The sequence below is a fragment of the Primulina tabacum genome, chromosome 14 (assembly GCF_025594145.1).
Source record: "Primulina tabacum isolate GXHZ01 chromosome 14, ASM2559414v2, whole genome shotgun sequence".
Lineage (NCBI taxonomy): Eukaryota > Viridiplantae > Streptophyta > Magnoliopsida > Lamiales > Gesneriaceae > Primulina > Primulina tabacum.
The window spans coordinates 18,575,503-18,602,228 of record NC_134563.1 but is presented as its reverse complement, the minus strand read 5'-3'; the positions used below and the strand labels follow the sequence as shown (position 1 = coordinate 18,602,228).

The 26,726-nt window shown below is 39.3% G+C and overlaps 1 long non-coding RNA gene across 1 annotated transcript in view; it reads left to right on the top strand.

Moving 5' to 3' along the window:
• LOC142525659 (uncharacterized) overlaps positions 1 to 25,888 on the top strand; it is a 33,779-nt gene extending 7,891 nt beyond the window's left edge. Inside the window, exon 4 of the long non-coding RNA XR_012815121.1 lies at positions 25,759 to 25,888. This is a non-coding gene — a long non-coding RNA (uncharacterized LOC142525659). The remainder of the gene's footprint in view (positions 1 to 25,758) is intronic.
• Positions 25,889 to 26,726: the final 838 nt, after the last annotated feature.

Sequence of the window (26,726 nt, the reverse complement as noted above, 5' to 3'; positions counted from 1 at the left end):
CTCCTGAACCTCCCATATACTGCCTCTGGCAAGGGCCTCGCCCCTGTATCTACTCCAGCCCACAAACTGTGCGAAAAAATGAGTCATACCTGCAAGCATCTGTGCCTGCATATCTGGCGGTGGGCGAGGAGGAGTGGCCCTTTCCTCATCCCGAGCCTCTCTGTTCTCTTCACCTGCTCCTCGTGCAATCATACGTCAAGTGTGAAGTTGCAAACACAAGAAGCAAGCTGAAACTGAATTTTGCACAAATTGAATTTCTGGCGAGCTTCGATATTTTGATGATATCTCTCAACTGGATTATCCAAATGACAATCCGCCAACTGGACTGATTAGAAAACTCAATTTGGAACAAATCGTATTTCACGTCAGTTGGGCAAAATCGGATGTTATAATGGTCTAACTGATCGCTCAATTACCGAAATGATCACACGAAAACAGCAATCAGTTGAGTTTGAGCAGCTGCGGTATTTTTCTCATATCTCTCAGCTCGGTTATTGAAATGAAGCGATTCCGTATGCGTTGGAAAGATAAGACAATGATCTACAAATCATCTTCAGAAGTCAAAGTCTGAATCTGTAACGCCCCAGATTCGACGACTGTCCTCACTCTATCAAGATGAGTCTTTCCAGCGTGCTTATGTCCTCACTCACACGCACCCTGGGAAACTTCCCAGGAGGTCACCCATCCCAAATTTGTCCCAAGTCAAGCACGCTTAACTTTGGAGTTCTTATGTGATGAGCTACCGAAAAGAAGATTCACCTTCGTGATATGAGTAGTACAAATCAAATCTTTTAAGCCCTCTTCAAGTGTACAGTCCATTACATTGAACAGTCTCGGAATCCCTCTCATTCCCATGTGGGTCGGTTCATTCAAGTTCCCTCCACCTAGAAGCCTGCCAGAAGCCGCTCATTGTCCGTGCAACTGATGGCACCGGCAATCACCCCCCGCCCTCTTCGGCCCCGGGCCTGACGTGCCCACCAGCTTCTGCTTGGTTCGTCCCCGAACCACACCGTACTAAGAGAGGTCGGCTCTGATACCAGCTATAACGCCCAGATTCGACGACTGTACTCACTGTATCAAGATTAGTCTTTCCAGCGTGCTTATGTCCTCACTCACACGCACCCTGGGAAACTTCTCAGGAGGTCACCCATCCCAAAATTGTCCCAAGCAAAGTTCTTATGTGATGAGCTACCGAAAAGAAGATGCACCTTCTTGATATGAGTAGTACAAATCAAATCTTTTAAGCCCTCTTCAACTGTACAGTCCATTACATTGAACAGTCTCGGAATCCCTCTCATTCCCGTGTGGGTCGGTTCATTCATGTTCCCTCCACATAGAAGCCTGCCAGGAGCCGCTCATTATCCGTGCAACTGATGGCACCGGCAATCACCCCCGCCCTCTTCGGCCCCGGGCCTGACAGAATCAAAGCTTAAGATGCTGATAAATAACGATAAAGTTACTGGTTCTGCACAAACTGAAATCAGCTAGGCTGATTTCAGCACACCAGCTGAAACTGAACCAACTGAACCAACTGCTGACCAGCTGACCAACTGAAACTGAACCAGACCGGCTGAAGACCAGTTGAACCAGTCCAACTGAACCAGACCAACTGAACCAGTTGAACTGATTGACCAGTTGACCAGAGTTGACCAGTCGAGAAAATGTCCAGCAAGACGAATTTGACCGTTGCAATTCCAGAAACAGTACAGAAACTTTCCAACGGTCATATTCCTGTGTCTAACGTATATATCAGTGTTGGAGCCTATAAATACAACATATTGAAGATCAAACAATAGCTTTTGAAGTGGATTCAAAGCATGGGCAATTAGCATGAAGATATCAGCTAGTTGAGAGCACAAGCCCTTGTGTGAGGATACATTTGAGATATACACTGTAAATGATAAATTCCTCACACACAATCACTCACACATATACAAGAGAGTTGAACTTTAAAGATTAGTTGAGTGAGTCTTGCACAAAGACAATAAACTTGTGTATGTAGTCTTTGCATATGAGACATTAAACAATATGCTGATTGTGAGGTGCTGCCTACAATCTTGAGTGCTAGGAGTTCTAGTTGGGTGCTGCCCTTCCGAAATGGGTTTGTACAAGTAGTTGTATAAATCAAAGTCTTCTAGTGGATCCTTCCCAAGAGGAAGAAGGGGTGACGTAGGAGTGTTTGAAATCTTCGAACATCCATAAACAAATTTGTGTCTATTTGTTTATTGCATTTGCTTATCATTTTCACTGTTTTTAAAGATGCTTTGTTGAAGCATTTTATGTGTTCTTCAAATATCAAAATATTGTATACCAAGTGTTTGATAAAATGCTTCAACTGAATATTTTTACTCATTCAACTTGCATATATTTTAAATGGTTTACAAAATATTTAATCGGTTTCTACGAAGGATTATTTCGAGTATCTTCCGCTTGTTTTTTAACCAAACTCGATTTAATTCATCGGTGTTCAATATTTCAAGAACCGAGCTATTTTAGCTCAACGATTACCCCCCTAATCGATCCTAACAGCATGGATATTGTATGTATGTTAGTCCAGCAGGTATCGCGCACATGCGCGGAGACGAGGAGAGCATATGCGCGAGAAGCAAGTGCCGAGGCAGAAGACCTCGCGCATATGCGCGAGACTAGGCACGCATATGCGCGAGCATGTGAAATGCTGAAGTGCCGAGACAGTAGGTCTCGCGCATATGCGCGAAGACGGGGCGCGCATATGCGCGAGCAGATGGATTTAACTTATGCCGAGACAATAGGTCTCGCGCATATGAGCGAAGACAGGGCGCGCATATGCGCGAGTAGTAATGTATGAACTTGTGCTACTTGTCTTGCCATGCATGGAGACATGTATATATCTTCAACCTCAATTCAGAATGGAGAATACAATGGAGAATCGAGAATTCCATAGAAGAACCTTCAAGCTTTCATAATTTAGAATTTGAATTGTGCAAGATCCGATCGTCCGATTTTCGATCCGAGTTGAGTTCCGTGCTTCTCTTGTCAAGAGCTTCAAAAGTATGTAAGTTTTATTTCTTTTCAGCCTAGTTTGAAAATATATTGTTGAAGGAATCATGATTTGATCTATATTATGTGTTCCTGAAATTGTGATAATCGTATAATCGAAACTGGATCGAAGAACGTACACCGTATGAAATTGTTATCATTTTCCAGATTTGATTTGATTGAGATTATACAGATTTTGAGAATATCAGATTGTGTTTGTTATCGATTATGAGTTATGATTTGTATATGTTGATATTGAGTTGCTGGGATATATAGAGATTGTGCTGTTATGCCGTCGAAACAGAATTAGATTGAGTTCTGATCATATCCAATATTTCTTTGAGTTGTATATTGATATTGTACTCCTCAATAATATGATTCCAGAGTTGATATTGAAGACTTCGAAGATTGAACAGAGCCAGATTGATATTTGATTTCGTTGACAGACTGATCTACGAAAAGAAAGGTATAAATCAATGTTAAATCGGGAAGATACGACTCGAGTCAGAGATAGCTTGAGTTTTCCAAAACCACATACTTTATTGTAATTGCTTTGATGTTTGCAATTCATGAGATTGATATGCTTAGTCTATTGATTTATAGAAAAGCATGTAATGAGTCTCTGGCAGAGGTGCCAGGTCACTGGACATTTGGTGTATATCGATGTGCTTTGGAGTAGATCGACTCTTATTGTAGAGATTCGATATAGAGAGCCAATGTCTGGGAATAAGAACGTACCACCATCTAGCTGGGGAGAGTAGGTGGGAGACTTGTTATGTTCTTATTCAACCGGGATCCCTAGATAAGAGTCGAGTCAAGATTATGAGTCAAAGAGTTTGATTTATTGCTTTGTATCGATTTATGCTTTCGTAGACTACGATGCATATTGTTTTACAAATGTTATATGCTTTTATATATGTTTATATGACTGCATGTATACGTTGTTTATACTGGGAATATATTTCTCACCAGAGTTATTCGGCTGTTGTTGTGTTTGTATGTGTGCATGACAACAGGTGAGACAGGATCAGGGTCGAGAAGAGGATGAAGAGCGGGATTAGAGTGGAGATCCGGGCTTAGAAGTAGAATTGGCTTTCAACACTTGATATGTAGTTGTTGAACCCTAGTTTGTTATGACTTTCTTTTGTACAAGACTTGTACTTTAGATCATGTTGTAGATATTAAACTTGATCTTGTAATTTGAATGAGATGGGACCTAACTTGTTTTAGAAATTTGTACACTAGTTTATAAGGTGTTCAACATAAAAAAAAAAATTTACGACCCAGTTTATTTATTTGATCCAATTAATCCTAATGATGATTGAAAAGAATGAGTTAGCGTCCGGATTGAAAGGGGATCGGTTACGGTGACCGGAAGCACAACGGAAGTTTAAAATCGAATTTTTTCATGAGGAAATTTCGGCCACCATGATATTGTGTGTTGCAAATACAATAAACACCAAAATGTCATACATAGGGTGTTGAGAAAATCGTTACCTATCAACCTCTTGAGGTTGATGATTGCTCCAACTAAAGTGTAAACACTTTAGCTCTTGAATGGATGAGTTGATCTACAAGCTTCCTCCTTTCCTTCAAAATCAAGCCCACCACTTGCAAGCTAGAACCCTTCTTATTTTGCACTAGAAAAATAAGAAGATTTTTCAAAGAGAAGTGTGTATTTTTCTTCAACAATTGAAGAACACAATGAGAGAAAAATTTTGAGAGAATTTGAGAGTCAATTTTCGGCCAAGTGAGGGGGGAGTGAAGGAGTGAATGAGTTGTCTTGGTTTGTGAAAAAGTAGAGACCAACTTTTGCATGCCAAGCCTTGGTAACCCAAAAAGTAGTCTCCAACTCTTCACCTCCCAAGCATGCAATGTGACTTGGGCTTGTAACTATTACAAGGCCCATGGACTATTTAAATGGTCTCAAACATATTTGAGCCCAATTAGACTTTACTTAATTTTACTCAAGCCCACTATTAAATAATTATTTCCAATTGGGCTCTACAAGGCCCAATGTTATTAATTCAACACTTGAATTAATTTAATTATTTGGACTCTACTAGGCCCACTAGTGTTAAATTAATTCAACACTTGAATTAATTTAATTTAGTCCATAATAATGTTTATGAAAATCACAATTTTCAAATACATTATTACTTGGCCAACTTTTAATTTTAGGAACACATTCGTAAATTAAAAGTTACATTTCACTCATAGAAGTCATACTTCTATTTTTCTTTACGCTTATAATCTCATTTATAAGCCGTTCAACACATTGAACTATTTTTACTTCTCAACGGGATCTAGAAAGCTAGTACTTGTGTGGCCCTCAATGGTTCATTGATACAACTAGCCGTGTGTTCACATCTCTATGTGATTCGGACTAAACATGTCCTTATATGAGCATACCCCAATTGCTCCATTCTTACTTATCAACTCCTTGATAACAAGAACGTCAGAACTCAAGTCTGATAGTACCCAACCAATCATGTTAAACGCCTAGCAGCATCGCTTACATGATTCCCTAGGTATCAAATGATAGTGCCTGCAAGAACCATTCAATTATGGTTATCGTACAGTACGGTCCCTTCAACTCATATATCCCGACCGATTCGACAACCATTGGCTTATTGAGAGTTGTCAATGAATCGATACTATGTGTCATGTCGTAGTTGCATCGATGGTGTAATCTATGAAACCCCTTTCATAATTACCACCATAATCTGATCAGAGATTTCAACTTACATACACATGATAACACATAGGATATCCATACCCGAAGGTAAGCGGTGAATCCCCGACTACAATGCATCGACTCCTATATGTTTCGACAGAACACCCAACCTTGCCACCTGATGATCCCATGAGAGTCGGTAAACAAGTCAAAGTGTAATTCTAGCACATAGAGTCTCAATGTTGTCCCGGGTCATAAGGACTAATGGTGTACAACCATAAACTAGGACTTTTCCACTCGATAAGTGAGAACCACTTCGAAAGTCCTTTTATGGAGGGTTGTTCAGTGCACTCTACAAGGAGCACCTATCTGCATGCTCGGACATCACAATGTCCCCTACCAATGAAACATGGTACTCACATCGCAGATACTAGTCTCGAAGTCGAGCGGCCTATATCCTTCTTAGTGGCGGCTGAATCGACTAGGAACCGTTTAGAATATACAGTATTACAAATATGAGTTTCATGATACTCATCATATGAGCATCTCATATTCCTTCTACTATTTGTATATTCAAGGGCTTTATCTATGCAACTAGCATGTGTATACAGATAAAGAAGTGCCAAAACGATAAATTCAAATATTATTAAAATAAAGACTGTTTATACATAGAGTTTAATCATGAACCCTCGGCCAACACTTGGCTCGACGGGCACCTACTCTAACAATCTCCCACTTGCACTAGAGCCAACTACCCATATGCTTCAAACCCATCGATTCGCGATGCTTCTCGAACAATGGTCCAGGTAAAGGCTTAGTTAGTGGATCAGCAACATTATCTGCGGAGCCGACTTTGTCAATCGTGACATCTCCTCTTTCCACGATCTCTCTGAGGATGTGGTACTTTCTCAATACGTGTTTGGACTTCTGATGAGACCTCGGCTCCTTTGCTTGAGCAATGGCTCCCGTGTTGTCACAAAACATCGGGACAGGAGCAACTCCATTAGGAATGACGCCCAACTCTTGGACGAAATTCCTTATCCAAACAGCCTCCTTTGCTGCAGCTGATGCAGCAATATATTCTGCCTCAGTGGTGGAATCCGCTGTACTGTCTTGCTTGGAACTCTTCCAAGAGACAGCAGCACCATTGAGCATGAATATGAATCCAGAGGTTGACTTCGAGTCATCGATATCGCTTTGGAAGCTAGAGTCGGTATAGCCTTCCAATTTCAGTTCTCTACCCCCATAGACCAAGAACAATTTATTGGTCCTTCTCAAATACTTGAGGATGTCTTTCACAGCTTTCCAATGTGGAAGACCAGGGTTGGATTGATATCTACTTACTACACTTAGTGCAAAAGCCACGTCAGGACGTGTAGATATCATCCCATACATGATGCTACCAATCGCAGATGCATAAGGAATGCTGGTCATCGCCGCTATCTCTGCATCAGTTTTGGGAGACATAGACTTGGATAGAGACATTCCATGACACATTGGTAGATGTCCTCTCTTGGACTCATCCATCGAGAACCGCTTCACGATGGTATCAATGTATGTGGACTGGGTGAGACCAAGCAATCTTTTTGATCTATCTCTATAGATCTGTATTCCTAATACAAAAGATGCTTCACCCAAGTCTTGCATCGAGAACTTACTTGCTAACCATATCTTTGTTGATTGCAACATTCCTACATCATTCCCAATGAGTAGAATGTCATCAACATACAACACCAGGAATGTCACAGCACTCCCACTGACCTTCTTATACACACAGGGTTCCTCAGGATTCCTAGCAAAACCAAACTCTTTGATTGTACTATCGAATCTGAGGTTCCAACTCCTAGATGCCTGCTTTAGACCATAAATAGATCTTTGAAGTTTGCATACCATATGCTCACTTCCGATAGATGTAAACCCTTCGGGTTGAGACATGTAAATCTCTTCCTTAATATCCCCATTAAGAAAGGCTGTCTTAACATCCATCTGCCATATCTCATAGTCATACCATGCAGCTATGGCTAGCAAAATCCTTATGGACTTGAACATTGCAACTGGAGAAAAGGTTTCCTCAAAGTCAACTCCTTGTCTTTGAGTATATCCTTTTGCCACCAATCGCGCCTTGAAGGTCAATACCTTCCCATCCGCCCCAAGTTTCCTCTTTTAAATCCATTTACACCCTATGGTAACAATTCCTTCAGGTGGATCCACGAGATTCCACACTTGGTTCGAATGCATGGAATTCATCTCAGATTCCATCGCTTCAAGCCACTTGGATGAATCGGCATCAGATAATGCTTCCTTGAAGGTCCTTGGATCACATCCATGGTTAGGCTCATCATGGCCCTCTTCAAGAAGCAGACCATACCTTATAGGTGGTCTCGAGACTCTCTCGGATCTTCTAGGAGCTTGTATCTCCTCTCTTGGCTCTTCGGGTGTGGGTTACACAATTGTGGGTGTCTCTCGAACCTCTTCGAGTTCTATCATCTCGCCTTTTCTATCTAATAGAAATTCATTTTCCAAAAAGGTTGCATTCCTAGAAACAAACACCTTTGTTTCTTGGGGATGATAGAAGTAGTATCCAACCGAATTCTTTGGATATCCCACAAAGTAACATAAAATGGATCGACTATCCAATTTATCTCCCACTACCTGCTTCATATAAGCAGGGCACCCCCATATTCTAAGATAAGAATATTTGGGTGGCTTACCCATTCATATCTCATACAGTGTCTTATCAACTACCTTTGTATGGACATTGTTCAACAACATTGCCGCTGTCTCAAGCGCATATCCCCAAAAGGATGGCGGCAACTCCGTGAACCCCATCATAGACCAAACCATGTCCATCAAAGTCCGGTTATGACGCTCCGAAACACCATTCAACTGTGGTGTAGTGGGCGGAATCCACTGCGAGAGAATCTCATTCTCCCTAAGATACTCTTGGAACTCGGCACTCAAGTATTCACCACCTCGATCCGATCGAAGTGTCTTGATGCTTCGTCCCAATTGCTTCTCTACTTCACTTCTGAATTCTTTGAACCTTTCAAAGGCTTCAGACTTGTATTTCATCAAATACACATACCCATACCTCGAAAAGTCATCGGTAAAGGTGATGAAGTAGGCATGTCCATGCTTAGTGGTGATGCTAAGCGGACCGCACACATCGGTATGGATCAAATCCAATAACCCTTTGGCTTGCTCCACATGGCCCTTAAAGGGAATCTTGGTCATCTTTCCTTTTAGACAGGATTCACAAGTCGTGAGAGCATTAATATAAGACATATCAAACATGCCTACTCCCACTAACTTGTTCATCCTTCTTAGGGAAATATGTCCTAATCGAGCATGCCATAATTGTGCCGAATTTAGAGTATCTTATTTGCGCTTGTTTGTTGTTATAGCTTGGACATTGTTAAGTGGAATATCTTTCAATTTTAAGGTGTAGAGATCGTTTTCAAGTTCTCCAGTACCAATTAAACATTCATTCTTGTAAATATTGCAAACACCTTTGCTAAATAAACAAGAAAATCCATCTTTGTCTAACATAGAAATGGAAATAATGTTTTTCACCAAGTCTGGTACAAACAAAACATCTCTTAACAGCAACTTAAAATCATTGTTCAAAATTAAAGAAACATCTCCAACAGCTTTGGCAGCAACTCTTGCCCCATTGCCCATCCTCAAGAAGGTCTCACCTTCCCTGAGCCTCCTACTTCTTCCCATCACCTGCAAATCATTACAGAGATGCGAGCCACAGCCGGTATCCAATACCCAAGAAGTAGAGTTAATTGAAATGTTTACTTCGATATAGAACATACCGTTTCCAGAACTCTTCTGTGCAAGATATTTCCTGCAGTTCCGCCTCCAATGTCCAGGCTTCTTGCAGTGATGACAGATGTCAACAGTCTTGTCAGCCTTCACTGGTGTGGCTGCCACTACGGGACCCGGAGTCTGCCTCTTCAAGGGAACGCTCTTCTTAGGACGTTGGAAAGAACGCTTCTTTCCCTTCCCATGTGGACCGGTCTTCGTACCAGATGAAGAGCCCACAAAAAGAACCGGCTTCTCTTTCTTGATGGTGGACTCAAAAGTCACAAGCATGTTCACCAACTCCTCAAGGGTCGGCTCCATTTTGATCATATTGAAGTTCACTACAAAAGGATCAAATGATCTAGGCAGCGATAAGAGCAACACGTCGGTGGTCAACTCCGAAGGCAAAATCAGATCCATGCCAACGAGCTTGTCCACGAGCCCAATCATCTTCAAGCCATGCTCATGGACCGAGGCCCCATCTCGCATGCGCATAGTGATCAGCTCCTTGACAGTAGCATGCCTAAGAGGCCGAGTCTGCTCACCAAAGAGCTCCTTGAGGTGCAAATGAATGTCAGCAGCATTCTTTGCATCCTCAAAACGCCTCTGCAGCTCATCGTTCATAGAAGCCTGCATGTAACACCTAGCCTTCAAGTCATGGTCACACCAATCCTTGTAGATCTGCAATTCCTCAGGAGTGCAGCTAGTCGGAGCCTCAGCAGGGGGCGACTCAGTCAGTGTATACGCAATCTTTTCCGAGTTTAGGACGATTTTTAGATTTCTTAGCCAAGTGAGATAGTTAGGTCCGGTTAACACATGTTTTTCGAGTATGGCAGAAAGCGGATTGCGAATTGAAGACATTGTCAAATTTTTGTACTGAAAAGTAAAACAGATAAATGTTAATGACTATTTTAAAATATTTAATAAGATATAAAGTTTGGACTTTAACTTTATAAATTTTCGCTCCCACTGTTTTGACATTTTCATTACCCTCTAGTGAAAACGGGAAACTCCTTTCCTCAGTAGGTACGTAAGGTCCAATTAGCGAATCATGATCCCGAATAATATCAGCCAATCATAATTCCTAAAAGGTAGTTTCCAATTGCATCACAATGCAACCCTCTACGTAAACTTTTGTCTCACGTTTGATTAGGACCCAATAATATGACGTCGTTCATCTTTACGTGTCAAGCCTTACCCATCGATGTTGAACCTTAATGGACGGTCGTCATGAGTTCCCTCAATAATATGAGCCGAAATCATGGGAGTTCCACGTAGTTCACATCACCATGTCAATGGATGTCACAGCTTTTCGGCACCCAGAGCTCCCCAATAATATGAGCCGAGCCCCAAGTACGGGTAGCGTTCATCATGCACCCATTGTCGATGGAAGACAAGAAAATTATAAACAAATTTATAATTTCCCTTTTCGGGCTTGATATTAATTTTGAATCTTATTCAAAATGAGGGTTTTTAATTTTGAAATGTCTCATCATTAATTTTATTTAAAAACTCAAAATGTTTGATCGTATGTTTACCGGATTCATGCAACTTTGTCATTATCATAATAATAACGCACATACTCATTATTTATAACATATCATGCATATATTATAAACAATAAACAAACAAGGATGATCAATCGCCCCAATACTAATGGCCCGTGTGAGCTAAACACGGGCCTAGGTCCAATCCTAGGAAAATGCAAGGGATGCAAATGCAACTATTACATTAGCTTCCAATATTTACATGTCTTCGATCTTCATAATCATCATGGCCACCATCTTCCAATTATGATCATCCACTATACTAATATTTACAAACAAATATCCATGGCAAATAGGGATACATCTCATGGGGGATGGGAACGGGCCATAAACCAAGCCCACTTTATAAATTGATAATTATTACAATCATTCAACACAAAATATCCTAGCATACACCTAGCAAATTGGGCTTAGGCTTTTGATCATCCTTCATGCATAATATCACATATCATACACCATCAATTAATTATCACAATAATTAATTGATCCAATATTATATATCTTGATCCAATTACTAACCGCCACGATTATAAACTAAATTAACAAAGTATACAAACACCTTTGTCTACTTTCAAATTTATTTATTTATAACCGAATTTCTTGTAAATCACCATTTACTATAAATATTTAAAGTCCAACTTAAAATATTTATTTAATGAGAAAATATTTGCAACTTTTGTAATTTTAAACTTAAGGGCCCAAAAACTTATTTTTCACCAAAAACATTTTGGCCCATTTAAAATTCACAAATATGTTAACCATCTAATGGCCCAACAACATCAAGGCTCATGACACTTTGATAATCCAAAACACTTTTGGAAACCATAGTCGTCATCGCCGTCGCCGGAGCTCCGTCGCCGGATTCCGGCAACAAATTTTTATTTTTTTTATTTTAAAGTAGGGGCTGTACGGGCAGTCCCTCGGGCTGCCCTTGCTGCCCGAAATGGGCAGCCCCTCGGGCAGCCCCTCAGGCAGCCCGAGCTGCCCGAAATGGGCAGCAACAAGCTGCCCGAAACATCCCCAAAATTCAGCCTCGGTTTTGTTGAAAAAATATTTCTCATGCGGTTAGAAATCGATCTCAATATAATATCTTGTAAATGCTACACAAAATCGTAACCATAGCTCGGATACCACTTGAAAGGGGATCGGTTACGGTGTCCGGAAGCGCAACGGAAGTTTAAAATCGAATTTTTTCATGAGGAAATTTCGGCCACCATGATATTGTGTGTAGCAAATACAATAAACACCAAAATGTCATACATAGGGTGTTGAGAAAATTGTTACCTATCAACCTCTTGAGGTTGATGATTGCTCCAACTAAAGTGTAAACACTTTAGCTCTTGAATGGATGAGTTGATCTACAAGCTTCCTCCTTTTCTTCAAAATCAAGCCCACCACTTGCAAGCTAGAACCCTTCTTATTTTGCACTAGAAAAATAAGAAGATTTTTCAAAGAGAAGTGTGTATTTTTCTTCAACAATTGAAGAACACAATGAGAGAAAAATTTTGAGAGAATTTGAGAGTCAATTTTCGGCCAAGTGAGGGGGGAGTGAAGGAGTGAATGAGTTGTCTTGGTTTGTGAAAAAGTAGAGACCAAATTTTGCATGCCAAGCCTTGGTAACCCAAAAAGTAGTCTCCAACTCTTCACCTCCCAAGCATGCAATGTGACTTGGGCTTGTAACTATTACAAGGCCCATGGACTATTTAAATGGTCTCAAACATATTTGAGCCCAATTAGACTTTACTTGATTTTACTCAAGCCCACTATTAAATAATTATTTCCAATTGGGCTCTACAAGGCCCAATGTTATTAATTCAACACTTGAATTAATTTAATTATTTGGACTCTACTAGGCCCACTAGTGTTAAATTAATTCAACACTTGAATTAATTTAATTTAGTCCATAATAATGTTTATGAAAATCACAATTTTCAAATACATTATTTACTTGGCCAACTTTTAATTTTAGGAACACATTCGTAAATTAAAAGTTACATTTCTCTCATAGAAGTCATACTTCTATTTTTCTTTACGCTTATAAACTCATTTATAAGCCGTTCAACACATTGAACTATTTTTACTTCTCAACGGGATCTAGAAAGCTAGTACTTGTGTGGCCCTCAATGGTTCATTGATACAACTAGCCGTGGGTTCACATCTCCAAGTGATTCGGACTAAACATGTCCTTATATGAGCATACCCCAATTGCTCCATTCTTACTTATCAACTCCTTGATAACAAGAACGTCAGAACTCAAGTCTGATAGTACCCAACCAATCATGTTAAACGCCTAGCAGCATCGCTTACATGATTCCCTAGGTATCAAATGATAGTGCCTGCAAGAACCATTCAATTATGGTTAGCGTACAGTACGGTCCCTTCAACTCATATATCCCGACCGATTCGACAACCATTGGTTTATCGAGAGTTGTCAATGAATCGATACTATGTGTCATGTCGTAGTTGCATCGATGGTGTAATCTATGAAAGCCCTTTCATAATTACCACCATAATCTGATCAGAGATTTCAACCTACATACACATGATAACACATAGGATATCCATACCCGAAGGTAAGTGGTGAATCCCCGACTACAATGCATCGACTCCTATATGTTTCGACAGAACATCCAACCTTGCCACCTGATGACCCCATGAGAGTCGGTAAACAAGTCAAAGTGTAATTCTAGCACATAGAGTCTCAATGTTGTCCCGGGTCATAAGGACTAATGGTGTACAACCATAAACTAGGACTTTTCCACTCGATAAGTGAGAACCACTTCGAAAGTCCTTTTATGGAGGGTTGTTCAGTGCACTCTACAAGGAGCACCTATCTGCATGCTCGGACATCACAATGTCCCCTACCAATGAAACATGGTACTCACATCGCAGATACTAGTCTCAAACTCGAGCGGCCTATATCCTTCTTAATGGCGGCTGAATCGACTAGGAACCGTTTAGAATATACAATACTACAAATATGAGTTTCATGATACTCATCATATGAGCATCTCATATTCTTTCTACTATTTGTATATTCAAGGGCTTTATCTATGCAACTAGCATGGGTATACAGATAAAGAAGTGCCAAAACGATAAATTCAAATATTATTAAAATAAAGACTGTTTATACATAGAGTTTAATCATGAACCCTCGGCCAACACTTGGCTCGACGGGCACCTACTCTAACACGGATCCCCACAGCGGGTGGTATCAGAGTAGTAGCTGTATGTTCCTTAGACTGGGATAGAAGCGAGTGAGTGGGGTAGATTGAGTTTTCTTTCCTGCTTTTGTAATGCTAGCATCACTGCATGACAACATGTTATATCGCTTTAGAAAATACATGTTTACTTGATTATCTGATTTGATTGGAAATGTGTATTATTGAAAGAATGAATCAGAACCGATTCTTGATCAGAGGTATGATGATCAGAGGAGGACTGAAACAGATTTGTTATATTTGGTTACTAACCATTTTGATAATTAGATATGCCTCCTCGAAGAATCCCAGAACAGGGTAGTACCTCATACAATCCAATGGATGTTACAACAACACCTATGGAAACATTACCGAAGAGATTTCAGTCATTTAAACCGCCGACTTTGAATGACACAGAGAATTCTATTGACTGTGAGAGTTGGCTTGATGACATTGAGATGTTATTTGATTCCCTTGACTATATAGATGAGCGAAGAGTTAGACTGATTGGGCACCAGTTGCATGATGTTGCAAAGAATTTGTGGCTTACGACTAAAAGAGCTTTGGAGCATCGAGGTACATTTATTACTTGGAAGATCTTTAAAACAGAATTCTACCAAAGATTCTTCCCAGTATCGTACAGAAAAGACAAGGGTGCAGAGTTTGATAATTTGAGACAGGGTCATCTGAATATTGAAGAATATGTAGGCCAAATTCTCTAGCTAGCTACGATTCGCTCTTCATGTTGCTGAGAATGATGAAGCAGTGGCTGATCAGTTTATTAATGGGTTGAATCCCGAGATCTTTACACTGGTAAATGCAGGGCGACCGAATAATTTTGCTGATGCTTTGAACAGAGCAAAAGGAGCAGAAGCGGGCTTGATCAGGCAGAAATGAGCTTCGTATGTTGCCCTAGCACCGAAACAGCAACAACCCTCAGCTCAGTTCCACCAACCCCCTCCCATATTTGATAGTGGTGGTAGTAGCAGTGGAAAGAAAGATAATTTGAAAGCCCGAGGGAGACAGTTTAATAAGTTTGGTAGTAGTTCATCTAGCTCTAGTGGTTCACGAAAGAACCAGAGTTATACAGGGGTCTATTGCAGAACTTGTGGAGGGAGACATCCCATAGAGCAATGCCAAGGAGTGTTTGGTAGTTGCAATATCTGTGGATAGCAAGGACATTTTGCCAGAGTCTGTCCACAGCGAAGTTCTCAACGATCCCAGGAAGCAAAGTCATCTGGATCAGTGGCTCAGACTGATAGACGATCATCTGATGTTCACTCTTTCCAGCCACCTACTACTCAGTCACAGCCGAGGCCAGGAGGAAGCCAGACTGTTAGCCAGCCTCAGAGACAACAGGCCAGAGTGTTTGCATTGACTGAAGAACAGGCACATGAAGCACCTGATGATGTTGTTGCAGGTAACTGTTCTTTTTGTGGTTACTCTGCTTATGTATTGATTGATACGGTGCATCCCATACTTTTATATCTGAGCGATTTGCATTGATACATGATTTTCCTGTTGAGTTATTATCTGCTGTAGTATCTGTCTTTTCACCTTTGGGGAGAGGTCTTATATCAGTGAAGTATGTTAAACATTGTATACTGCAGTATGATGGCAATGAGATTGAGTTAGATTGTATTGTACTTGGTTTGTCTGATTTTGGCTGCATTATCGATATTGATATGCTGACCAAGTACAGAGCTACAGTAGATTGTTTCCAAAAAATTGTAAGATTCAGACCTGAGATGGCTGATGAATGAAAATTTTACGGTAAGGGTTCCAGAGCTTTAATTCCTTTGATATATGTTTTGTCTATGACTCGATTATTACAGAAAGGAGCAGAGGGGTTCCTTGTGTATTCAGTAGATGTACTGAAATCGAGCCCGTCATTGGCAGATTTGCCAGTGGTATGTGAGTTTGCTGACGTCTTTCCAGATCAGATTCCAGGTTTGCCTCCAATCCGAGAAATAGACTTCAACATTGAATTGATACCAGATACAGTTCCTATTTCTAAAACTTCATACAAAATGGAACCGATTGAACTGAAAAAATTGAAAGAGCAGCTAGAAGATTTGCTAGCCAAGGGTTACATTAGACCGATTGTTTCTCCTTGGGGTGCTCCAGTATTGTTTGTTAGAAAGAAAGATGGTTCCATGAGACTCTGCATTGACTATCGGCAACTGAACAAGGCTACGATAAAGAATAAATATCCTTTGCCTCGTATTGATGATCTATTTGATCAGTTACAGGGTTCTTCTGTTTATTCCAAGATCGATATGAGATCTGGATATCATCAACTGAGAGTCAGAGATTCTGATATATCGAAAACAGGTTTCAGAACCAGGTATGGCCACTATGAGTTTATAGTCATGCCGTTTGGTTTAACGAATGCTCCAGCTGTATTTATGGGTTTGATGAACCGTATATTTCAGAAATATCTTGATGATTTTGTGATTATTTTTTATAGATGATATTCTGATTTATTCAAAGAATATGATTGATCATGCGGAGCATTTAAGAACTGTATTGAAGATTCTGAGAACTAAGAAATTGTATGCAAAGCTATCTAAATGTGACTTTTGGCTGAAACGAGTTGTATTTTTGGGACACATGATATCTGGAGATGGTATTTCTGTTGATCCTAGCAAAGTTGAAGCTGTGATAAGTTGGCCTAGACCGACATCAGTGCCAGAGATACGCAGTTTTATGGGTTTAGTAAGATACTATCGTCGATTCATTAAAGATTTTTCTAGTATTGCTAAGCCGATTACTCAGTTGACTTAGAAGAATGCCCCATTTATTTGGTCAGAAGCTTGTGAATCTAGTTTTTTGGAATTGAAGAAGAGATTAACCAGTGCTCCAGTGTTGACTATTCCGTCAGGTACTGGTGATTTTGTTGTTTATTGTGATGCTTCTCACAGAGGAATAGGTTGTGTTTTAATGCAGCGAGGACATGTTATTGCTTATGCTTCAAGACAATTGAAACCACATGAGACTCGCTATCCGATTCATGATCTTGAATTGGCTGCTATTGTATTTGCATTGAAGATCTGGAGACACTACCTATATGGTGAGAAATTTAAAATCTATTATGATCACAAGAGTTTGAAATATCTATTTTCACAGTCAGAATTGAATATGAGGCAACGAAGATGGCTTGATTTATTGAAAGATTTTGATTGTGAAATCAAATATTATCCGGGAAAATCAAATGCAGCAGCTGATGCACTGAGTCGAAATGTATGTTCTTTATCCTTATCGACGATTGGTGTTTCGAATTTGATTGAAGATTGCTGTCTTTCTGGATTGGTATTTGAGACAGATTGTCAACCTCTGAGATTGTATGCCATTCAAGTTGAACCAGAGTTGATTTTTTGAATTGATGAAGCACAGAAAGTTGATCAGAATGTTCAGAACTCGATTATGATGGTCAGGTCAGGGCATCAATCAGAATATCAGGTTCGTGATGATGTGTTATATGTGAATAATCGACTTGTTGTGCCAGATGTTTCAGACTCGAAACAACAGATTTTGACAGAAGCGCACTGTAGTCGTTTGAGTATTCATCCCGGTGGCAGAAAGATGTACAATGATCTGAAGAAACAGTTTTGGTGGAAACAAATGAAACCAGACATTGCAGAATTTGTATCCAAATGTTTGAATTGCCAACATGTGAAAGGAGAAATGAAGAAACCAGAAGGTCTATTGCATAGATTATCTATTCCAGAATGGAAATGGGATCACATTTCCATGGATTTTGTTACGAAGCTACCACGATCCTCCAGAGGTTGTGATGCGATTTGGGTCGTTATTGACAGATTAACCAAATCAGCATGCTTTATTCCTTACAGAACGATGTACAGACATGACCAGATGGCAGAGATTTATGTCAGAGAAGTGGTCAGATTTCATGGTGTGCCGAAGTCCATTGTATCAGATCGTGATCCTCGATTTACTTCACACTTTTGGCACAGTTTGCAACAAGCTCTAGGTACGAAATTACATTTGAGTACTGCATATCATCCTCAGACCGACGGACAGTCAGAGCGGGCTATCCAGACATTGGAGGATATGCAGAGAGTTGTAGTGCTAGACTTTGGCACTAGTTGGCATACCTGAACTTGGGCCTGATATGATTCGGGATATGACTGATAAAATAAAGCTGATTCAGCAAAAAATGAAGACAGCTCAAGACAGACAGGCCAAATATGCAAATATTCGACTTCGACCGTTAGAATTTGAGCAAGGAGACATAGTATTTTTGAAGATTTCTCCTTTCAGAGGCATTTTCAGATTTTGCAAGATAGGGAAGTTGTCTCCTCGTTATATTGGGCCGTATGAGATTTTGGAGAAGATAGGTACTCGTGCCTATTGACTCGCTATTCCTCCTTCTCTATATGTGATACATGATGTTTTTCATGTGTCTATGTTGCGGAAATATCTTCCTGAGGCTTCTTATGTTCTTCAGCCGGACGAGGCAGAACTTGATGAAACTCTGAGTTATTTTGAGAAACCGATCCAGATTCTAGATCGTAAAGAAAAGCATCTCAGAACAAAGACTATTCCACTTGTGAAAGTTCAGTGGAGTCGTCATGGTATTGAAGAAGCTACCTGGGAAACTGAATCAGATATGAGACAGAAGTTTCCAGAACTATTTGACTGATGTGAGTTTTCTTATTTAGCTTCTGTTATATCTCCTTCTTGTATGTGATTTGATTGCCTATGATTTCTGGGACGAAATCAGATCTTAGAGAGGGAGAATTGTAATGCCTGAGATTTTATTCTGTTAATCCGAGATTATTAATTTATAAATTGATGTGATTATAGAAAGACAACTCCGAGACAAGAAATTGGAAAGCATGGATATTGTATGTATGTTAGTCCAGCAGGTATCGCGCACATGCGCGGAGACGAGGCGCGCATATGCGCGAGAAGCAAGTGCCAAGGCAGATTTTGAGAATATCGGATTGTGTTTGTTATCGATTATGAGTTATGATTTGTATCTATTGATATTGAGTTGCCGGGATATATCGAGATTGCGCTGTTATGCCGTCGAAACAAAATTAGATTGAGTTCTTATCATATCCAGTATTGCTTAGAGTTGTATATTGATATTGTACTACTCAATAATATGATTCCAGAGTTGATATTGAAGACTTCGAAGATTGAACAGAGCCAGATTGATATTTGATTTCGTTGACAGACTGATCTACGAAAAGAAAGGTATAAATCAATGTTAAACCGGGAAGATACGACTCGAGTCAGAGATAGCTTGAGTTTTCCAAAACCACATACTTTATTGTAATTGCTTTGATGTTTGCAATTCATGAGATTGATATGCTTAGTCTATTGATTTATAGAAAAGCATGTAATGAGTCTCTGGCAGAGGTGCCAGGTCACTGGACATTTGGTGTATATCGATGTGCTTTGGAGTAGATCGACTCTTATTGTAGAGATTCGATATAGAGAGCCAATGTCTGGGAATAAGAACGTACCACCATCTAGCTGGGGAGAGTAGGTGGGAGACTTGTTATGTTCTTATTCAACCGGGATCCCTAGATAAGAGTCGAGTCAAGATTATGAGTCAAAGAGTTTGATTTATTGCTTTGTATCGATTTATGCTTTCGTAGACTACGATGCATATTGTTTTACAAATGTTATATGCTTTTATATATGTTTATATGACTGCATGTATACGTTGTTTATACTGGGAATATATTTCTCACCGGAGTTATTCGGCTGTTGTTGTGTTTGTACGTGTGTATGACAACAGGTGGGAGAGGATCAGGGTCGAGAAGAGGATGAAGAGTGAGATTAGAGTGGAGATCCGGGCTTAGAAGTAGAATTGGCTTTCAACACTTGATATGTAGTGGTTGAACTCTAGTTTGTTATGACTTTCTTTTGTACAAGACTTGTACTTTGGATCATGTTTGTAGATATTAAACTTGATCTTGTAATTTGAATGAGATGGGACCTAACTTGTTTTAGAAATTTGTACACTTGTTTATAAGGTGTTCAACATATAAAAAAAATAAAAATAAAAATTTACTACCCAGTTTATTTATTTGATCCAATTAATCCTAGTGATGATTGAAAAGAATGAGTTAGCGTCCGTGTCCCCACATAAGATGCACGTAAATCGAATTTAATACATATGTACATACTGAAATAATGACTTTGATGCTTACTACATGAAATAATTTAAAACTTTAAAACTTACAGACTTGAGGTATGACTTCATTAGCTTCTTGCAAGTTGAAGTAGGCATAACCCTTTACAAGAACACCGCTCTGATACCAACTGTAACGTACTGTATTTTTGAACTAATTGAAATTTTTGCGGAAAAATAAAAATTTTCTTAAATAAATAATAAAATTTAAAGATGCAATAAAAATAATCTGCTCGTCTAAAATATTGAAAATAAAACAACTACAACCAAAGTTTGCAAAAGCACTTGTTTAAATATCGTAAAGTAAACCCGCTGAAAATCAGAGTATTTGATACGTGCATAAAAATTTCTTAAAACTTAAGCGGTCCTCGGGTTTAGCCACCGCGCAGTCCGAGCCAACTCACCGATTCCCACCTCTTGTCTCCTCGTACTCATCCTCACACGCATCGATCAAGTCTTGTGAGTCTAAAAACTCATCATGTATAAACTGAGAATAAAAAGTAATACATAATAAAACCACGTGCACTTTAAAGTCGGCCATACATACTTAAACTTGAACGTGCATACATAAATATAGACGTGTCATCATTTCATAAAATGTTTCATAAACATGCTTGCATCGTACATACTTGAGCATACATAAACATCACCATTTTGTGTAGAGATATGTTTCAAAGCAAGTGACCCATACATAAATGCGCTTGATCAGAATAAACCATAGTACTGGCTAGCAGGGATGTTCACTACCACATACATGAGATCCCCGGTCATAATTTATTGGGTGGATTGGTCCATGGTCATGCTGTAATATCCAAGCCTGGTGAACGGTACGGTTTAAGATTTCGTATGTTTATGGACTATTTGGTCAAGTTTAAGCATGGTTTAGATGTTAAGAGTTGTAATCTATGGTTTATAGTATTGTTGATTATAGATGTTGTGTGATTATATTGTAGCGTCGTTGCGATTTAATTCATGGTAATTTGTATGTTGAGCCGATTGGTATGAGGCCAATTGGAGTGGTTAGATATGTTATAGAGGTGCAACTTTCTTGTTGGGAGTGTTTCCAATATATGAAGAGAAGTGACGTTGCGATTCGATTTAGTTGCGAAGAGTATTGTTGGTTCAGAGGAGAGTGCACCCGCGCTCAAAAGAAGACCGCACTCGCGGTCGTTATTTCAGATTTTCGGTCGAGTTGCCGAAGACACACCGCACCCACGGTGTAAGAGTTACCGCACCCGCGGTCGTCATTTTTGGATTTTTGGATGAGATGCCGAAGGCATAGCGCACCCGCGGTGTAGAAGGATATGCTCAGAGCTTGTACTATCGATTATCCTGGTAGCTGGGATTCCAAATTGCCTCTTGTTGAGTTCACGTACAACAATAGCTACCAAGTGACGATTGGCATGGCACCGTATGAAGCACTTTATGGCAGAAAGTGTAGATCTCCTTTGTATTGGGATGAGATTGGTGAGAGGAAGACGTTGGGTCCAGAGTTGGTCCAACAGACAGCTGATGTTGTTGCTGTTATTCAAGAGAGGATGAAGACAGCACAGTCAAGACAAAAGAGTTATGCTGATGTCAGGCGAAGGCCGTTGCAGTTTGAGGTTGGAGACCATGTGTTCGTGAAGATAGCACCTCTTAAGGGTGTGATGCGGTTTGACAAGAAGGGAAAGTTGAGTCCGAGATTTATTGGCCCATTTGAGATCTTGGATAGAGTTGGTGATCGAGCTTACAGGTCAGCCCCACCGCCAGATCTTGATAGATTTCATAATATTTTTCATGTCTCCATGCTCAGGAAGTATATTGCGAATCCTTCCCATGTTCTTCGCCACGAGCCATTGGATTTGACGCCGAATTTGACTTATTAAGAGATTCCGGTTTAGATTCTGGATCGCAAAGTTAAAGTGTTGAGAAACAAAGAGATCGGCATTGTTAAAGTTCTTTGGAGGAATCATTTGATTGAAGAAGCCACGTGGGAACCAGAGGATGAGATGAAAGAAAAGTATCCGGAGTTGTTTTCGCAGTGACGTCAATTTCGGGGACGAAATTCCTTTAAGGAGGGGAGATTATAATATCCAAGCCCGGTGAACAGTACGGTTTAAGATTTCGTATGTTTATGGACTATTTGGTCAAGTTTAAGCATGGTTTAGATGTTAAGAGTTGTGATCTTTGGTTTATAGTATTGTTGATTATAGATGTTGTGTGATTATATTGTAGCGTCGTTGCGATTTAATTCATGGTATTTTGTATGTTGAGCCGATTGGTATGAGGCCAATTGAAGTGGTTAGATATGTTATAGAGGTGCAACTTTCTTGTTGGGAGTGTTTCCAATATATGAAGAGAAGTGACGTTGCGATTCGGTTTAGTTGCGAAGAGTATTGTTGGTTCAGAGGAGAGTGCACCCGCGCTCAAAAGAAGACCGCACCCGCGGTCGTTATTTCAGATTTTTGGTCGAGTTGCCGAAGACACACCGCACCCGCGGTGTAAGAGTTACCGCACCCGCGGTCGTCATTTTTGGACTTTTGGATGAGATGCTGAAGGCATAGCGCACCCGCGGTGCAGAAGGCAGCGCACCCGCGGTCGATGAACAGTAAAGTCGTGTTTTGAGATTTTAAGTGTTTAAATGCAAGTGTATACTCTTATTTCCTCATTTCTCTTCTCATTTCTCGGTTTGCAGCGCAAGGGAGGCTAGGGTTCCATTTCCTTTCACTTCATCTCTTTGATTCTTGCATCTTGTTGGAGTTTTGTAGTGTGAGCAAAGTTATTGTGGGTTCTAAGAGCTAACGTAAGCTTATGGGTTTGTTTATTCTTGGTTTTGGTGTTGGGAGAAGTATTGGGTTTGTGGATTGTGTTGGTTTTATGGATTTAATGGTATGGGTTTGTGATTATTGAGATGATAATGGTGCAATACATGGTTTATTGTTGTAGGTTGTGTACCAAGAGATTATATTCAAGGGTTCTATTGGTTGTAAGTGGAATTTCATTATTTGTGCTCACATGATAATATATGTATGGTGTTTCAATGGTTTTAATGTGCTATTCCCTTCATTTGATTCGTGATATGTATTGATACACTTTGTTGTATATTATGGAGGCATTTTATGTCTCAATTGTGAAAAAGGGAATACAAGAGGAAAGAGTCTTCAAAGTGTTTGATTTAATACCAAAGAGAGAGTTTAAATGATTTATTGGATTGATAGATATATAGTCAGAGATTGCATGCAATTAGTTGATCAACGACCATAGGCTTATATCCCTCAGAGTTATCGATGTATATCGATGGGATATAGGTACAGAGACAGAGATACTATATAGATATCAATCCAATAGAGAAAAGAGAAATACCATCGTTATTGTTATTCATACTATGATATTCATGTCTTAGAGTTGATGGTATTTAATGATTACAAAGTCATGTTTTACAGAGTATGATATGTATAGCTTGTTATGTAAGAGTTCCACTTACTGAGTTTTATACTCATTCTAGTTATTTCATGTGATGCAGATAAGAGTGACAGGCCAGGACGTTGATTGGGGCCGGAGTCATATGCATAAGAGAGGGTAGGAAGAAGGCTAATTTTGCTAGCATTTTGGACATGATCACAAAAATGATATTTTGTATTTTGTTGTATCATTTCATTGATCATGTATATACTTTTGATTGTAAATGTTTTTATGTCAAGATATTTTTAATCCTTCCTCCCTTCAAGTAAAATTTTTAGTATTCCGCTGCTATTTTATCAAAACCGGTCAGAGCGTTACACATGCTTTACCGCTTTTCAATTTTGATCTAAACCCGGTCATGCTTTACCAGGGTCGAGAGGTCCCCTGCCACATTCACCGGATTCCAAACCCGTTCATATTTTGTCACAAGACAACTAGAATACCTCAAAAACATAAAATATTTTCTTTCCAAGTCGAACATACTAATACATTATGCATGCCTGCTCAAGACAAAAAATTCCCCCGAATGCCTGGCGCTCGGGCGGTAAAATCTTGCCGCTTGGGCGCCGCCCTGCGCGAAAACATTTGAAAACCAACACAGTTGAGTTGTCACATGAGAATGATCACAACTCCCTCATCTCTTGTTCAAAAATCACGAATTTACTGTCAAATTGAAGATATCAAGTCATTCTAGACAGTCGACCTAAAATTCATAGTACTCGAAATGATAGTAGACTCGTTTTTTTAGATCTAAAAGTCATTTAAACATCATAGTTTGAGCAGTCAAACAAAAATGATCATAACTCACTCTATTGTCAAATCGAAGGTCTCAAAAAGTACTACGTTTTATATGTCGAAAACTTTTCCAGAAAAGCGACCAAAAAAGTACAGTACATGAAATGACAGCAACATCCTGTTTTGAGATCTAAAAAATTTCAAGAATCATTCCAAACGTTTTTGGTCAAACTTTTGAATAAAAAACATGGATTTTTACACACAATAAACATCAAAACATATATTAAGACAAGATGAATGCAAAAACAAAAGAATATACATGCCTTTGATGATTTTAAACTCACAAAACGACGATACCGAAGCGAAAAGATGCGAGGGTCGATCCTGGACGACTTGTGGCATGTTTTCTTAAAGAAAAATGGGCGAGGGATTGCTGGAAAATTGTAGGGGAAGAGAAAGGGTTGTGGCTGCTGAAAGAACACCTAGAACCCTAGCTATCTCCTTAAAAAAAATGAAGGCAAGGTGTGTGTGAATTGTGTGTGCTGATGGTGTGTTTAAAAACATGTAAGTGTGTGTGAGTGTGTGTAACGTGTGTGCGTGTGATTAATTAGGGGATAATTGTGTTAATTAAATAAATAATAACCAATTACATGATAGTTAGAATGCTAATACCCCATATTTAATGAAATACACAAGTTTCAATTTTCAAAGTTCAAAATCCCCAACTAAACAAATTTCTCAATAAATTAAATTAGGTTTTAAAAATTCTAAAACTTCATAAATCGTTTAAAATAACAATTTTCTTGAATTGAAATAAAATACCACATTTTACAAATCGCCCAAATCGTCGTCGGTTTCTTTTTCGGATCTCGCATCGATTAATCTCCTGAAACGTAAAACTCCAGAAAACTTTTAACGTGTATCAAATAAACATATAATAATTTCAAATAATGCAAAATCATGAATCATGCATCGCTAAAAATTCCTTTTAAAGTTAAATCATTGATTTAACATTTTAAATAAATGCACGAGTTTTACGTGTATTGATTTTGGGCTCTACAGTTTGGTTTGATAAGGTTTTGGTGGAGAAGGTGGACCTAATTCAACCAAATGATGAAATGCAGTTTCTTGAGGACGCGATAGGAAGCACGGTAGCATGGTTATCTAAATTTATAGTATTGTGTGATTGATAAATATTCTACTGATTTGCGTGTTTTGAAAGTTTAATCATTGTTATATATGTACCAGCTAGTTGTTAAGGATTCCGTATCTTACTTTGGATTTTCAGACTTTCTGTTTGATATACTGAAAAACAATGACTTTTACCAATTTTGTGTTAATTAAACTTATAGTTGACTAATTTTTTGTAAAATTTTGGTTTATAGTTTTTGTTCATTCGATTGATTTTTTTAACGGATTTGATTTTATCGGCTTGCAAACGAACGATGTAGAATTTGTTTGCATGTTCTGGATATGAATATTAACGGCGTACATTGCACGTTTCAGATAATATTATCCTCAACATGCGTGCGCGCGCTATCGATAATAGTATCCGTGGCGTGCATGTACGTGCCGCGGATAATAGTATTAACGGCGTGCGTATGCAAGTCGCAAATAATAGTATTAACGGCATACGCATGTACGCCACGAATAACAGCATCACGCTGCGGATAATCTTGAACTTTCAACAACTTGCAGTTGTGCAGCGTGCAATGTGCGCCGCAGAAAGAGAGTTTGCGCGCTGCGAAAAAACATTTTTGTTGTAGTGTTTGTTGGGTCGGTCTAGGCTGGTCCTGTAGGGTCTAGGGAGGTTGTTCAAGGGTATGGACAGAGGCTAGGGCCGCTGGGTCCATGGTGGCTCAAAAGATTTATTTTCCGCATTAACTTGATATTTAAAAGATTTTTGTTAATGATTTATTAGAAATATTTTTTTATCCTTTATTTTGATGTTAGTTAATCTTGTTAATGGTCGACGTATGATTTTTTCTTAATTGACGATTTAGGGATTTTTTTATGCAACTTGAAATTTCATATGTTAAAGTATTTTGATTTATGGAAATGTTAATGTAGAACCCGTATATCAGTAGACATATAAGCCATGCATAATTCTAGATTTTTAAATT